Here is a 17,892-nt window from a genome sequence, read left to right as displayed (position 1 = left end):
TGGCTGCCTTCCTAATCTGCATGTGGTTTTACCCAAGGAAGCAGAATCACAACATTGTTTCTGTGAGGAGATTCATATTTTAGAAAAATAATTTTTCCATTTTGATTTGGAACTGTGACTTAAAAATCATTCTTAGGACTCAGTAAAGATCAGATGGTTCTTGTATAATTTAGTACTTTATGCAGGTATAAGTATGTGTGTACACCTTAGTGCTTTAAGTTGTAAAACATTGTTTCAGCTTTCACATGCATCGTTATCAACGACATCAAATAAAAGGGGATCTCAAAGTTCCCCTTCCTTCTTTTCTTTCTTCCTTCCGGGGGAGAACAGTTCTTAAGGTCTTTAGGAGCTACAGGACTTTTCAGGCTGCTCCTGCACTCGTCTTCTATGAAGCTTTCTAATAGCTCCATGATAAAGTTCTGTGCAGTCAATTGTATGCCTTTTTCAAGCCCATGTTTCAAACTATATTACAAACAGGAATAGCTCAGGGTAAGAACAGTATATAACCTAAAAATGATTCTAACTTAGTACTGTATTAGAAAGCTAACAAACTTAAAAAAAGAAAATCAAGACCATTAAGCTTTTTTAAAAAGTAAAAGTAGAACGTACGATGCATTTTTTCTAATGTTTCCATTCGTTCATGAATGTCTGCTATTTGTCTTGAGGTAGACAGCGTATGCAGTTTATGTGGGTTTTCATTTTTTTAAAGAGGTATCGAGATATATTGGGGGAAAGAAGGACTGGGTAGTGGTTGCACAACAGGAGGACTGTAATCAGTGGTGCTGAATTATTCATGTGGAAGTTGTTGAAAAAGTTGTTGAATTGGAGATTTTAAAAAATCATTTTATTAGGGGCGCATATAGCTCTTATCACAATGCATACATATATCAGTTGTGTAAAGCACATTTGTACATTCATTGCCCTCATCATTCTCAAAGAATTGGAGGATGTTTTGTGTATATTTTTTACACTAATAATAGTGAGGACAAGGAAGAACGCGTTCTAAAACTGATTGTGGTAATTGTACAACTCTTCTTGATATGATTGAACTGTTGAATTATATAATATGTGGATGAAGTGCCAAAAAGACTTAAAAAAAAGTGGGGAAAACATCACTGAAAGAGAACAGCCCCTCCCACCCCCCCACCACCAAGTTGATTTGAACACCTAACAGCCTTATGTAGGGTTTCTGAGAGTGTCAATCTTTATGGGAATAGATAGCCTCATTTTTTACCCATAGAGCATCTGGTGAATTTTAACCACCAACCTTGTGATTAGCAGTCCAATGCTTATCCACAGCACTACAAGGGCTCCTTAAGAGAAAGGTATTTCAACTTAAAAAAAAAAACCCTTTCTTTGCGTCTCCTCACACATTTAACAACAAATGAGTATAGGTAGAATAAGGGTAACTATATATTCCATGGATGGAATTGATAGAGCAGTGGAATGCTCATTACACCTTATTTGTGTGAAATATCTCAGCAATATGTAGACATTACTTAAAGACCTAAAACTCATTGGTACTAGTGTAAGGGCACTAGTAGTGGTCCAGTTAATATATGCACAAATTTATTGCCATAAAATGGACTTGAAAACATGTTTCTGGAGTGTGGACAAGTTCTCTCAGTAATCCTCTTATCTTCGACTCGTTCAGATGCCTTTAAAAACAAAGGTGTGATGAAAACTGGCTGTAGTGGGTCTCTTGGGCTAGTTCAGTTCTAGGCAGCGAGTTCAGCTCAGAAGGCTATAGTGACTGTTTTTCGAGATTCCAATGGGGTAACCTTGGTAGATTTCTTGAAGGACACAGGACAATCATAGGAGCTTATAAGGAAGACGTTTTAAGGAAATTGAAAGGTGCACAGTGAGAAAAAGGCCAGGAAATGTGTGTGTCAAGGAGTTTTTTGTTTTGTTTTTCCCCATTACAGAACTATACCTGCTCAGTCTTTAAAAATTTTGTTGGAAAACTTTATCCCATCCAGCCAGCAGCCCCGATCTTGCCCCATTAGCATTTCTTTTTGTTCCTACACTCAGAGGAACACATTTTGAGCCCCTTGAGGATGCCAGCACTGCCGTTTTGATGTATCAGTCGAAGAATGCAGAATCCTTTGGGGAAGAGTCAGTGAGTTGGAAACACCACTGTTTGGTCACTACTGTATCCCAGATACTCTACCAAACCTCTCTTAAGGATTTCCTACCCTAGTGAGTTTGAGATCATCATTTGTAACCTGTGAGAATGTTGAGAACCAATGCTGCTGTGTCATGTAGGGTCACTGTGACTCAGAATCTTCTGGGCCGCTGTTGGTTTGTTTTGGTTTGGGTATTACAAATACAGGGCCCTGGTCCCACAGTTGTTAAGTGTTGCAGTTTGAGCCCACCAGGCAGTGAGTGAGAGAAAGATGTGGCAGTCTGCTTCTGTAGATTTATAGATTTACAGCCCCAGAAACCGATGGAGCAGTTCTGCTCTGCCCTACAGAGTTGGCATTGACTTGATGGCAGCGGTAGCTTATGTTATCTTAAGGTGATGCTGAAGATTGCTCCGTAAAGCTTCTAATAGCTGCTGGCCTGCTATATCTGCTTACCTTCCTTGTCCCTGCTCCCCAGTCTCCTTCATAACCTCTTTAGGGGTCTGGAGACGGAGAGGAATATTCTCTGAGCAACAATGAAAACAGTTCTGTGGGAGGGGAAACAGGAGGGAGAGAGGAGGGAAACCCCCTTCACACACTAGACTCTTCATAGTGGTTCATTCGTTTCCTCGGCCTAGGTCAGAACCCTTCTTCAAGGGGTTCTGAGAGGGTGGGGGGTTGTTGCTAGAGCAGTGGCTTTTAGATCATAGTCTGACAAGCCTCAGGCTCCTTTTGGTGTCTCCGGGACAGCATGTACTGAAGGTAAAGGTCCTGGTTTTATTGTTGAGTTTGTTTCTACTTAACCATTCTCTTGGGAGACCAGAAAATAGTTCTGTCTAAAAGGTTGAAGACAATTGATGTAGAGATTAGACGACACCTCTAACAGTCATTTGTAAGTCAAGGTTGTTTCGTTGACTGCTACTGCAAATGCTTACGCATGCACACCCACATGTATACATGCAGGGACAGACACACACACACACACACACACACACACACACACACTCTCCATTGTTGTGGTCCCAGTGCTTAGTCCAGTACCTCACTTTGGTCGTTACCAAATACTAGTTCAATAGAAGAATGCAAAACACCCCAGAGCATTGGCTGCTCAGTAATTCAATTAATCAGATCCCTTGAGGAGAGGTATTTTTAATAAATTTCGGCTTTGCAAAATCAAGAACTTTAAAATAACAGTGCTAATAGGATTCAAAACCCATGCAGCTTACTAACCAGTGTGCTACCAGTAAAAATGAAAATACTAGTAACAGGTAAAAAGACATGGTAAATTTGTAATCAAGAAATGCTATAGTACATGTAGGTTTTTACCTTTAAAGAAAAAATAAGGCTGACTTAATCACCGAGGGTATGAGGCAGGTTGGGTTTGCTGGTTTATGGAGACAAGTGCAAAACGCACAGCGCTAGAAGAGCTGAGCAACAGGCATTCTCCCAAGGCAGAGGCTGTGGCCAGACTGAGTTAAGAGCAAGCAGGAGGGGGGAATGGACATCATGTTCGCATTTTGCTGGCTTGACTGTTAGTAATACTTGGTATCCATCTGCTGTTGTTTGGCAGGATAAAATATTAGCATTTTATGAAAAGTCACATAAGAAATGTGACGTACAGTGACATGATCCCTGTTTACTTTCACATAAATCTATTTCACGTTACAGAGACACACACAGACTAAGCAAGCAAGGTTCTGGATTAAAAATACATTAACAACAAAAATTAAAGCAAAGGAAAAACCAAACCCAGGCAAAAACAAAGCAAACCAGTTGCCTTTGAATCAGTTTTGACTCATGACAGTCTCCACGTGTTTCAGATAATACATTGGGCCTTAAAGATGAGCCAAATATGAATCCAGGTGATAAGAAGCAGATAATGTAGCAGGAAAGAGAAAGTGAATAAACCAGTACAATCGATGGCGATAGGGATAATAATCAGTTTGACAGGCTATGGAGGTAGCTGGTGGGAGGTTGATAGACTCTGGAAGGTAGTGTACTGAAGGCAGTCTTTAGGATTATCTGCGAAGGTTGAGGTATGGAGATCTGAAAGGACTGAAGAGGTAGACCATGGCTCCTCTCCCTCTACTTTGTTAGACAAAGAAGTGGCATGCTAAGATAAGATCGTAGGCTTCCAAATCATGTTGGTAGGTGTCCTCGAGTCTGTTCCAACTCATAGTGACACGATGATCAGTCAGAGGAAACACTGTCCTGTCTTGCGCCGTCCTCACAATCATGTTTGACATTGATTAGCCACTGTGTCATCCATCTCATCTAGAGCCTTCTCCTTTTTCTCTGATACTCTGTGTTACCACCATGACGCCCTTCTCCAGGGACCGTTCTTTCCTGACAGCATGTTCAAAGTATGTGAGTTGAAATCTCACCATACTTGCTGCTTAGGAGTATTCTGGCTATACTTCTTCCAAGACGGATTTGGTGGGTTTTTTGCTCAGTCCATGGTACTTTGAATATTCTTCACATTAAAGGCATTGATTTTTTCTGTCTTCCCCATTCAATGTGCAACTTTCATCATATGAGGCAATTGAAAATACCGTGGCTTAGATCAGTTGAACCTTAGTCCCCAAGGTACTTTAAGAAAAACAAACCACTTTAAAGAGTTGCTTGGCTTTGCAGCAGATTTGCTTAATGCAGTACATATTTTAATCTCTTAATTGCTGCTTCCATGAGCATTGAAGATCCAAGCAAGAAGAAATCCTTGACAATATTTTTTCTTTTTTTCTCCATTTATCATGATGTTACCTATTGGTCCGGTTGTGAGGATTTTGGTTTTCTGTTACATTTAGTTGTACTTCAAGGTTGCAATCCTTGATCTTCACCCGCGAGTGCTTCAAGTTTTCCTCACTTTCAGCAAGCAATGTTGTGTCATGTGCATACTGCAGATTGTTAATAAGCCTTTCTCCAATCTTGAAACCACATTCTTCGTTGTATTGTCCAGTTTTTCTGATGATTCACTCAACCTACAGCTTGAATAAATACGGTGAGAACATGTAACACCTTTCCTGATTTTAAGCCATACAGTATTCCCCTTTTCTACTTGCATAACTGCCTCTCACATAAACACAATGCAGTGTTCTGGAATTCCCATTCTTTACATTGAAGTTCTGGCCCGTTCATTTATGGGCATTGAAAATGTTTTTGCTGTCAAGTTTGCTCTAACCCATAGCAACCTTTATATGCCAAAAAATGAAACATTTGCAGTTGCCTGGTCCTGTGCCGTGTTCATGATTGTAGTCAGTTTGAACCCATTTCCCTGACTGTTGTGTCATTCCCTCTCATTGATGATTTCCCTCCTTTCTCTTGGCCCTCTGCTTTACTGGGCATGATACTTTTTCAAGCAATTGGTCTCTCACTTTTAAGGAGCAGTAGACACGCTATTTGATTCATTCATAAAAGGTGATTTTTGAGTGACACAGATGAGTACTGTAGTGAAAGTCCTGGCTGGCTTCCTGACAGCACCTGGTAGGCACTTTGGAAATGTTTATTTTTGTGGTAGTACTGAGCAAACTGAAGCGTGTAGCTATAGTTTCCTAAGTTTTTGATTCTGTCTCATTTGTCAGTAAGATGAAAGAATAAGCGGGGATACTACTATATTCCTACATCGTGGTGTGTAACTGTAGGTTATTGCCAATTGGAGAAACATAAAATCATGTTACCCAGAAGCTGATCTCGACCTCACTGAGAAAGGTTTCAACAGTGACCCAAAGGTAGTTATTTGTGTATAGAGATTGCTTGCTTGATCAGGTTGCATGTGACAATAGTCCAAAGTAGACGAAATCCATTTTAAGAGGTAGTAGTAGTAGGTCTCAGATAATTTGATGATCTGAAGGAATTATTAGAATCAATGAATGCATTTAGGTAAAGTCAAATAACCAAATGAGAAGACATATAAATAAAAGATTATTGGTTATTTATAAGATAGAGGCCACAATAGATAACAAACTGATGAAGTAATGCACTGTTTTAAAATAAGATAACTCATTCGGTTTAATAGTCATTATAACACGTGACTGTCATGAGGTAATCTTTCCATCTTGTTCAGCACGGGCCTTATCTTACCTTAAGTCACAGGATAATTTGGGAGTTTACAAACTGGATAGACATCTGGAAATTTTGGAGAAGGTTTATTTGTTCATTTTCTTTCAGGATTAAGCAGTTAAAGGGACCAAAGCTCTCTTGTTGAAGAGAGAAATCACCATACACTAAGGGTTGTTTTCAGGTGTATGCAGAACCTAATCAGCTAGGAATGATTTAGCACATTTTCTTTTCTTGTAGGACAACAAAAATGAAAAAGTTACACAATAGGAAACTTAGAAGAAAAAATTTTCTTGACAGTAGATGTTAAATTCCTTAAAAGTAAGCAAGATTAGAATTCCTTTGTGTAAATCTTTAATATCTGTAAGATTTTTCTCTGGGTATTAAAATGTAAAAGTATCTCTTTCTAAGTGTTGTTAAAATGTATTATGTGTTTAAGATTTATGCTACTGGCCACATGAAACTGTAATTAAAAATAAATAAATAGCTCTTAATGTTCAGCATGGTCAGAGAAGCAACTCATACCTTGCCGATAATAAGGAAACATTATTTTTGTGGCATTCATCAATAAACTATTTCTACATTTCCAGCACACTTACCTGCCAGTGGTGGGAAACAAGGACGGTGGGATCATGTTTGGTCCTTCTCCTTCAGCAGCTTGCATACTGTTGTAGGTACGCAGAAGGAATGGTCGCAGTATGAGGAGGTAGCACTAAGTACTGGGTGAGTGGTCCTACGTGGGTACTGAGAGGATAGATAAACTATGGGGTAGCTTCATTTGAGATGTGGCACTAAAGTGAGACTTTGAAAGGGTGATCGAATTTTCTTAGGAAAACGTTACAGAAGAAAAAAACATTAAATTTAATATATGAACATGTGTACTTTCAGATTTCAGTCCTAAATCCCTCAAATAAGCACGTGTTATAAAGCAGAAATATAATACTAACATTTACTTTATGTGAACCAGTAATCACAGTTTTTAATTTTTTTTGTATTAGCATGTAATGCTTTTTCTTTTTGTGTCTTAGTTTCATCATCTGTTAGATGGTCTAAAAAGTCATGTACCGCATAGGTTATGTAGGATGAAATGTTTTTTATAAACATGAAGTTTATAAAAAGAGTTGATAAGTTTACAAAGAAGTTTATAGGAAATCTTAAAATAATACAAAGCATCTAGTAAGTTGTCTTAGGCTAGATTTTCTGGAGAAGCACAAAACCAGTAGGAGTGAGGGTGGTGGGGTTAATGGGGAATAGGAAATGGCTCACACAATTGTAGAAGTGGACAAATTCCAAGTCTGTGGGTCAACTGTCAGGCTGGATGCTTTTCTTGACTCATAACTGCAGAGGCTGATAAACTCCAGGTTGGCAGGTTAGAGGCCAGGCTTCTGGCTGGGTCAGCAGATCATGCTTTTGGCTGCAGAGGTGAATGAATCCAAGGTTACCAGGTAAGATGGCAGGCTTCTGACAACACTCAGGCTTGACAGATGATACAGCAAGGTACTGGCTCTAGTACAAAAAATTGGAGATCCATAAGCCAGATGCAGGCTTAAGGCACAGCCAAAAAAGAAAAAAGAAAAAAGCAAGCAGGCTGTTTCAGTGTCTACTTAGAAGCAGGCCACACCCTCAAGGAGACCCCTTCACTGTCAAACCAAGGCCTGGCCCAGCCAAGTTGACACAACTGTAACTCTCACAGAAGTGTTCATTTAATAACCCATTGTTAGTCCGCTCCTTGTAAAGTAAATGTGGACAATGTCACGAATGAGGAGGATATTGGTGACTGTTATGGACATCGTGCTTGGTAAACTAGAGAGTCATCGAAAAATTAAAAGACCCACAAGTATATGGATAGAGACAATGGCTGCAACAACGGGCTCAAACACAACTACGATTGTGAGGATGGTGTAGAACCAGGTGGTAGTTGCTTCTGTTATGTGTCCAGGGCTGCTGTTAATTGGAACTGACTTGATGGCACTTACCAACAATAACAACTACCACCACCACAATTGTGGAACAGCTGGTGGGTTTGAACCACCAGCACTTGCCAATTGGTAGTGATTGCCTAAAGTACCGTATTATTAATAGAAATTATTGATTAGCATTATTTATGTGTGTGAGAGGGTAAGGCAGTTGTAGTATTTTTATCATCATTGCCCCAAGTATTAGTAGTTATTACAGCTTCTTGTTTTAGAAAGCCTCATGGTATAGAGAGTTATAGGATAATGAGTGGTGGTGAGTTTACACATTGGGCTGTTAACCAAGAGGTCAGCAGTTTGAAGCCGTTAGTAGATCTGAAGAGGAAGACAGGCTTTCTGCTCCTGTGCAGAATTACAGTCTTGGAAGCCCACAGAGGCAGGTCTGCCTTATATGATCAGGCCACTATGAGTTGGAATCAACTTGGTGTGTAGTGAGGGCTTTGTTGTTGTTCTTTATAGCTGGAAAGACCAGTTTTGAGTTTCACGTAATGCGATTAAAGTATGAAAAATCATTAATTTTGAGAGATGTTTTAAAGGGAAACTTAGATCAGCCTTTCCCTTTCTGTTTTCTTTTTCCTTTGTAATTTTTCGATGTGGGAGTTTTATTTAACTGATCCATACAGTGCCTTGCTTATCTAATGCTGCTGTGACAGAAACAGCATGAGCAGGTGACTGGAACAGATTGGTTTGGGCACAGATTAGGATGCAGGGGTGTGCAGCCCTTGGGGAAGGCTTTGTTTCCCTGTTGACTCTGCAGGAAGGTTTTTAATCTCATCCCCCCCCTCTCCTGAGCTTGTTGTTCAGTCTCTTTTATATCTCAAACAGGATAGACTCCTGCTATTACTTACCTCTGTGTTTCCCAACGTGGACAGTACTGTCCACTCGAGGGCTTTGCTACTCCGATACCTACCATTTTATCCTAGATTATGGGATATTATTCAAAAGCTTTTAATTGCCACCGGCAGCATAGTGGATTGCACCTTGGGCTTCTAACCACATTGTCATCAGTTTGAAACTATCAGATGCTCTGCTGGAGAAAGACGAGGCTTTCTACTCCCGTAAAGAGGCACAGTCTCAGAAACCCCAAGGGACAGTTCTGCCCTGTCTTATTGGGTCACTAGGAATCAGAAGTGACTTGATGGCAGAGATTTGGTTTTGGAGGAGGGTGCTAAGTAAAAAAGTATATAAAATTTTTTATCTTTCAATAGGTGGTAGGCCAATTATGTTCAGCAGCCTGTGATCTACACGAATCTTGGTGCCACCGTGGGTTAAACACTAGGCTACTAACTGAAAGGCTGAGGTTCAAAGTCTACCAGCTTGGAGGGAGAAAGACGAGCCTGTCTGGAAACCCTAAGGAGCAATTCTGCTTTGTCCCTGAGGGTCTACTCTAGATGATGGTGGGCTTGGCCTGTAACAAAAACAATCCTGCCTCATCGGCATAACAAAGACAGCCCATTCACACATGGGCTTGTAACTACAGATTTAGAGCGTGGGATTTAGGGTACATATTTTATAGGGACATAATTCAATCTACAACACACAGAAAATGTGTGTGTGTTTGTAAAAGCTTATTATCAAGGCATTGCTCCAGGTGTTAAAAATGCACAGACGAAGACTATGTTTTCAATCTTCCCTCTTCCCCTTGTCAGTAGTCAGCAGGTGAGGAAGCACTTACCAACTAGTAAGTAGAGGATGTGATAAATCTGTCATGGAGAGTTGTAGGAGTCACCCTGGGTTACAGGAGAGCTGGCCAGTCTGCTTGCAAAGGTCAGGTAAGGTCAGGAGCAGCACTGAAGGACAGAGGCCTCTCTCCCACACCTTCCCTGGAAGAAGCCTCTCTTGGATTAATAGCTTTGAGGATATTTGCAATTGAAAACACCAGGTCCTTCCTATACCCCAGACACCTGGGTGCTTTATTGAACTAGGCGGTTACACTTTTCAGAGTTTTTCACTCTTGTTAGTGCTCACTAGAGTTACTGGATTCTCATCGTCCAATGAGAGTCCTTTGTAGCAGGGAAAGCCTGCTCTGCGGGAGAAAGCAGCTTCAGACCAGCGATCTCATTATCTGCAGTGCTAGTGCACGGTCTTGCTTTGTGGTCTTACTTTCTTGGATGCAGAGATAAGTGACTGAGACTTGACGCTCGTTTCTCCCATCAGCCTATGTCAGAGTGTGCTTGCTGTGGAGACGTGGCACAACATTCCTCCATCGATTTGTGTCTCAGGCAAACAGTTTCACATGTGTCAGAATTGATATTTGTCCTCTGTATACAAAGTGTGGCTTTCATAATCAAAGTAGCTTTCTTTTTGTCATATAATTATCCAAGTGAGTTCAGAGCACTTACAACAAATTGCTGACTTATTGTAATTATAATCCTATGCTAGCTCTTCTGGCTCTCTTTATTTCAGATCCACTCTTCAAATTGATCATCATGACGGCACCCTTTCTTTCTTCTTTCTCTCATATTAACGACCTGCATGCTTTTCAGCTCTGGACACTTGTGTGCTGCAGATCAGAATTATTGTCTGGGCTAATTTGCCAATGTTAATTTTGTCTTTTAAATGTGTGGAAGATTTTAGATTTGCTTTTGAGACAAGGTGACCTTTCTTTCATAGCTAGCTCTCTTGGTTTTTAATTCTGAACTGGAGAGAAGTGTACTATTCTCAGGGCTTTGTGCTCTGACAGTTGCTACTCTGTGGGAGCTCATGAAGTGGCAGGCTGTTGTGAGCCTCGTTTGTCTCACGTAACAAGTTTTCCAGGATGTAATGCAGCTCAAGAAGCTTTCATGATGGTCCTAGGAAGTATTATTTGGAAATGGTTTGTGATTTTGCCTTCTTACTGTCTTTTGTGCACCTGTATTCTACGTTTCTCATCCGCTGTGTTCCCAGGCTCTAAGGAAGGTTCATTTGAGGAGTACAGTAGCACAACTTCTGCAGAAGGTCCAAACGAGGGCTGGCTGTCCCTGGTTGTGATGGACTATCAAGAAACAGTCGGCTTTTTAAATTGTTCTTCCCTCCCTGTTCACCTGTTCCCAGTATTTAAGAAATGGCTGCATAAAACACATGTATTACATTTTTTTTAATGGAGTAGGCATGTAGGAGAGACTGGATACCATTCTGGATGTTAAAATTCACAATATTAGATCCTAGTTTTGGTGGAACAAGCCGTTGATTTCTGCTGCTTCAAGGATAAGGAACTTGTTTATAGTAGTACTCTGCTCTTCAAATATGGTCATTAAAATATATAAATTTTCAAACAAGTCTTATGCTTGCTTAGGTGTTTGGTTTTTTTTTCTTCCCCCATTTCACTGCTTTTTGCTTAGCAATTTAGTAACAACTGAAATAGGGACAATATAAATGAGAAAGAAAAAGAAAAAATTCAGGCATATCAACTAGCCTTTTTAAGTTGAATATGAACCTCATTCATTTTTAACATTGCAAAAATTTTTGATAATTCAGAGGAATTTATGCCTATGTATTACATGTATGAATATATAGCTCATAGAAAATGAATGAAAAACAACGTGTAGAGCTAAATGTGCACACACGGGGGCTTGAAAAGGTTTGTGGACAAAGGAATGAAAATATGTTGGAATTAAAAATTTTTATTAAAACATTTTTTTGTCATTTAAAATTTATTTTTTATTAAGAGATCATTTTATTGGGGACTCTTACAGCTCTTATAACAATCCTTACATCAATTGTATCAAGCATATTTGTACACCTGTTGCCATGATTATTTTCTAGAAACTTACTTTCTATTGAGTCCTTGGTATCAGCTCTTTTTATATTGGAATGTTTTCACAAACTTTTTGAAGCTGCCCTCTGTCAGGCGTCCTTCTCCCCTCCCCCCCCTGCTTTGTCTCCTACTTAAAGTCTTTTCATTCTGATTGTATAGAACAAAATCTATATTGTCTGATCCTCTCGTCTGGTTTCATATTTCTTCACGAAGACAAGAATCTCTTCATCAAGATCTCAATAAACACTTTTGTTTTTCTGTGTATTTGCTTCACCATGAATTCTTCCAGTGTTGAAAATGGCAGGCCATGTACATACTTTTGATTTCAGTGTTTTAAATCAGCTACTTATTATTTGAAATTAAGACTGTCCATCTGACTAAATGAAGCCACACATGTCAGTATTTATAGAAGGTAATTTAGGCTTTATTTCTATCGTCATCCCTCCTTTCCCCCCTTTCCATGTGATTATTTTAAAACACCAGCATAAAGAGGGTATTTCTCACTGGGAGCTTCTGATTGCTAAGAATGATAGTCTAAAATTAAATAATATAGCATTATATGCACCCATATAAAGGGATGACAGTTAAAATTGTATGAACTGCAAATTGCTAAGAAAAGGACAAATCCCTTTTGGGGGAAAATGCTGACAGAAAATGGGAAGTGGCTGTCAGACTCAGGGGAGGAGAAATGGGAAGGTTCATTGTCAAAGTCTAGAGTGGAGGGCTTTCTGGAAGGATTGATGGCTGGTGTAAATGCTGGCACAGGCGACCGCTGTGCAAAGCTGCTACCAAGAGTAAGTGCGCTTCCACACAAGCATTTAAATCCTGCCACCGATACGGCTTCATTCTTGACCCACTTTTCTCTGACTTAGAATCTTCTGTATATCTTGTAGATGATTTGAACCCAACTTTCTTCTGATTTTTGGTTCCCTGCCATCTTCATCTTCTGGTTTCTTTCTGTTGTATGGGTCATCATCAGGGGTGGACAAAGGGGAAGTAGGCTGATGGTTTGACTTAGAAAGACATCATACATGAAACAGATATGGCAAGAAAAAACATCAGTCAGCTTCAAAGAAATCAGTTTAGAAGAGGGAATTGGGCAAGGTAAGAAAGACGTAGGGAAGTGGATCGGCATGGAGGCCATGCCCTGGGCAAGTCCATATTTATGGTGGCACTTAGCGATTGGTATCATTATCAAGTAAAGAGTTTTCTTAAGAACTGGTAAATGTGAATGCCTTGAAGAAAAAGAGAAAGACTTTGACCTTTTAAAAGTTGAACTTCTTTTTTTGGGAAATTCAGCGAGAGCTTTTCTGGGTACTTACTGTGCAGGAAGTGGTTTCAATACAGTTTTCCATTTAATGTCCGTATCTGTTTTCTTCAGGGTTAATTGTGTGAGGTAAAGCTTTTAAAATCTTTGCTAGGCTAATAAAAACTAATTTAAGCTATGACAGGGGGACTTATTGACAGAATAATTCTCTGTGGCTGAGAGGCACCAAGCACAGGCATGTTTCTAACCAGTTTTCAAAACCTCCTTAGAATTCACCTCTTGTGAAGAATTTGAAGGACAATGCATGTGCAGCATATGAAGTTTGAAAGGGGATAGAGCTGCTGGAACGAACAAGGGTTGATTATGGGTAGGGCAGGCTGAGCAATAAGAGAGGGGAGGCCCAAGAAAGTCTTTGCCTTTTAAATTTATGTTTGGTTTGTTTTCTGAATTATGACCCATAAGCCTGTAGAACTCTAATGTTGTTATTTTCCATATTTTGACCAGCACCAACTATTTTTGGCAGAACTTTATTGATAGCACTGCAGCTCTGCTATGGTGACTGTAATTGGTTTCTGTGTACTAGCTGCACACGTACTGATCCAGAGCCTGTGACCTTAGCAAAGGTAAGCATATCCCAGGGTGCAGTGTGAGGTATTTGAAAATTGATCTGCTTTAGATTTCCCTCATCTCTTACTGAGCATGCTCAGTTGCAGGCGTCTGACCAGGACATAGACATCATATTCATTTGATATATAATTGAAAGCACTTGAAAGAGAGATGGGTATATTTTAAGTTGGTGGATTTATGTTATAGGGTTGTGTCCAGTTTCTTTTGATTGATTTTTAAGAATGCCCCCCAAATAATCACTCTGGTTTTAATGGGCCCTATCATTTTAAATACGAGAGGCTGAATTTGTCACCCAAATTAAAGGGTTAATAAATTCCTGTATGTGATTAACTGTTTGATTTGGTTTGGTGAGTGGCTTGAATACCAGTATCCATGTCTTCATTTTTTACTCCAGAACTTTGTGTTTGTTTTTATTGTCGTTTGAGAGAACATTTACAGAGGAAATTAGTTTTCTGTTTAACAGTTTATGGGCATTTTGTTTCCTCACAGTGTCTGCAGTCCTCTCACTGGCACAGGCCTAGTTCCCCTTTCTAAGTTCCCCCTTTCCCATTCGTTCTACTTTCCTATCCCCACCTGCCTTCCAGGCCTTGTTTCAGGGCAAATGCTGCCTTTAAAGGCAGATGGTACTGACAGGCACCAGCTTCCCTGGGGCTGTTGTTCCCTGTACAAAACAAAAACCTACTGCTGAGGAGTCCAGTCCGACACATGGGCACCCTATGGGGCAGGGTAGAACTGCCCCAGTGGATTTCTGAGACAGTAACTCTTTGCTGGCATACAAGCCTCATCTTTCCCTCCCACTAGTCACTATAGGCCTGCCTGCTGTGTGGCTGAAAGTTGATCCCTGGGGGTAGGCTTAGTTCCAGGGCTTTATTTTTAAAATTGGATTATTTTTCTTAGTCTTTTTTTAATGGCAAAGGGATTTGGATTATCTATAGTAATAGCAGTTAATTTTGGGATTGCTGCCCAACACATAACCACTATACCACCAATGTTCATCAGGTCATCAGAAGTGTATTTTGTAATTCCTGTGAGACAGGCAGGATTGGAAGATTTTGGGAGATTTCCTGACTTCATAGAGCCAGGTCTTTTTGGGAAGTCAATGAGGAATTAGTTTGCATGTGTGTGTGTAGATACTTAGACAACAAAAGCAAAAATTCACTGCCGGAGAGCCGTTTCTTGGCTCGTGGCGAGCCTATATGGGACAGAGTAAAACTGACCTGTGGGTCTATTCTTTACAGGAGTAGAAAGCCTTCTCTTCCCCGCCCCCCCCCCTCCCCCCCAGAGCGGCTGGTTGTTTTGAACTGCTGACTTTGCATTTAGCAGCCCAATCTGTAACCACCATGCCACCAGGACGCCTTCCTAGATACACATACAATCACACAACTGTGGGTTCAGATAAGTGATGTGATTAAAAAATAATGCAGACCGTGACCAGGTAGCCAAGTAGGCAGCAGAGCTATTTAAACAATGCTATGTCAAGAACTTCCAGAGTGACATTCGATCATAGATCTGAGTTAAGAGTGAGCCAGGGAAGATCTGGATGAAACATATTCCATGAATAGAGATGAACAAGGTTAAGGCCCTGAGGTTGGAAAACCTCTAAGCATTTAAGGGACTGCAAGATCAATGGAGCTCTAAGGCAGTGAGGGGGGGAGGAGGGGAGACGGGAAGGAGATAAGTCAGGTCAGTGAGGTAGTTAGGCCCCGGGTCCCACAGGACCTTGTAGGGTCTGGAGGAAGTTCTTCCAAGGCAGATTTGCTTATTCTTCTGGCTGACCATAGTGCTTTCAGGATTCTACACTAGCCCTGCGATTCAAATTTATCAATCCTTCTGCCTTTCTTAGTCCATGTCCAACTCTCACACACGTGAGGCAACTGAAAATACTGTGGTTTGGGTCAGGTGTACCTTAGTCCTCAACGTAACATCCTTGCTTTTCAACTCTTTAACGAGGTCTTTTGAAGCAGATCTACACCCAATGTAATGTGTCCTTTAATTTCTTACATGAGCATTGTTTGTGGATGCGGACAAGATGAAATCCTTTGAGGAGGCAAGAAGTTGGAATTCAGTCTAGGGGAAGACTTTCCCCCTCTATTGACTCTGGAGAGCCACCTGCTTGCTTTTCTGATGGTTTCTTGGCTCATTGGTCTTCTCCATGGTCTTGGCATTTATTTGATTCCATCGCTGCTTCTCTCCATGTTTGCTTAATTTCTTTTTATAATCTAAAAGAGATTGACGCAAGGCCTATCTTAAGCTAAACTTTCCTCAATAACATAACAAAGCAACCTATTCCTTAATGGGACCATAGCCACAGACAGAGGCTGGATATTGCAAAACATATTTCTTGGTGAAAACAATTCCATCCACATAACATTTTACCCTTTGTACCCTCCCCAAATTCATGTCTTTCCTACCTGAAAAAAACTATTCATCCCAACATATCATCCCCAAATCTTAACCCCAGGCCCCAAACCTTATCTACTGAATCATTTAAATCAGATATGAGTGAAAGTTAAGGCATATTACAGTCTGGGATGAAATTCTTCCTCATTTGAGCACCTATGAAATCTAGAATACAAGGTTTTTGTTTCCCAAATAAAATGTTAGAACATGCATTTCCATTATAAGTGGGAGAAATTGAAGGGAAAGAAGTGAAACAGGAGCCCAGCAAGTCCTAAATAAAGCAGAAAAAATTACCTTACCTTCATAAGTGAAACATCCTTCGAGTGTCTAGGTAATGGCTCTGCCCCCTAGACTTTGCTTGTTGGCCATGCCCTCTGGTTCTGGGTGGAGCTGCTTTAGTCTCAGACTTCTCCTCCTTCAACCAGGCCCACTGGGCTACAGTTCTATTCTCTTGACTTTAATTGACCTTATTTTCTTAGTCTATCTGAGCGATGAACCCCATCCAATGGCAGCCCTGTTCTTTTACCCCTTGGGCATGGCAGTCCTTCTCTCTTCAAGTTTGGGCAGTGGCCCCATCCTTCTAGAACACCTTAATGGCAGCTGCACCCTGTGGAACTGAGATGGCGAATGTCCAGTTCTTTGAAACCTATGAAGCTGTGGCCCACCCTTTGAGTGCCAGACTCTATAACCCACCCTTTGAAATCAAGAAGGCCCTACTCCTTGTGCTCCTTCAGACAGGTGTGCTGTATGATCTTCTGGTCTTGGCACCGCTCCTCTGCCCTGTCTCATGGTCTCTTTGTCGTGGCCTCTGGTCTCATCCCTTGCTTCTTTCCTTGGCCTTGTGGCCTTTATGCCATAGCTGCTGTTGCCTCCGGTCTCAACCGACCTTCATACAGCTCTCAAAAGAACGCTGTTGTATATGCCTGTATTTAGATATCTATATATGCCCTTTGCCTCCTAGTTCTTTCATCTATTTCTTTTTACTTTCTTCTTGCCCCACTTTCATGTTCAGCCTTCATTTGGGTTTCAGGAATTTCTCTCAGTTACATTGTCCTTGAACCAGCCCTGCAAGACCTAAATACAGGCATCTATAGATGTAAATATATTTATATATGATGAGGGGGGAAATAGATCTATGTACATGTATTTATAGGTTTAGTATTAAGGAAGCAGGTGGACAGTGGGCCCTACTCAAGTACTCCCTCAACACAAGAACACTTTGTTCTAACAATTTGGCAGTCTGAGATGCTCACCTTCCTGGCAGGATCGCTGAAGACAACGACTACATAGCAAATGTGAAGAAAGCTGATGGTGTCCGGCTATCAAAAGGAATAGAGTCTGGGGTTTTAAAGTCTTGAAGATAAACAAACGGCCATCTAACTGAGAAACAACAAAGCCCACACAAGGAAGTACACCAGCCTGTGAGATCACAAGGCGTCAAGGGGATCAGGTATCAGGCATCAAAAAACAAAAAAATCATACATTGTGAATGAGGGGGAGTACAGAGTAGGGACCCAGGGACCATCTGTGGCAATTGGACACCCCACTGCAGATGGGTAGTGGGGAAGAGATGAGCCAGTCAGGGCACAATGTAGCAATGATAAAACATACAACTTTCCTCTAGTTCTTGAATGCTTCACACAATCCCCCCCTAACTATCATGATCCCGATTCTACCTTATAAAATGCGGTTGGACTGGAGGATGTACACTGG

The 17,892-nt window shown here is 40.7% G+C and overlaps 1 protein-coding gene across 2 annotated transcripts in view; it reads left to right on the top strand.

Moving 5' to 3' along the window:
- STIM2 (stromal interaction molecule 2) overlaps positions 1–17,892 on the top strand; it is a 166,555-nt gene that overhangs the window by 95,971 nt on the left and 52,692 nt on the right. The gene's annotated exons all lie outside the window — the stretch shown is intronic.

The sequence above is a fragment of the Tenrec ecaudatus genome, chromosome 3, assembly GCF_050624435.1.
Source record: "Tenrec ecaudatus isolate mTenEca1 chromosome 3, mTenEca1.hap1, whole genome shotgun sequence".
Taxonomy (NCBI): domain Eukaryota; kingdom Metazoa; phylum Chordata; class Mammalia; order Afrosoricida; family Tenrecidae; genus Tenrec; species Tenrec ecaudatus.
Note: the sequence above shows the minus strand (reverse complement) of the source record. Positions and strands in the feature narration are given on the sequence as shown.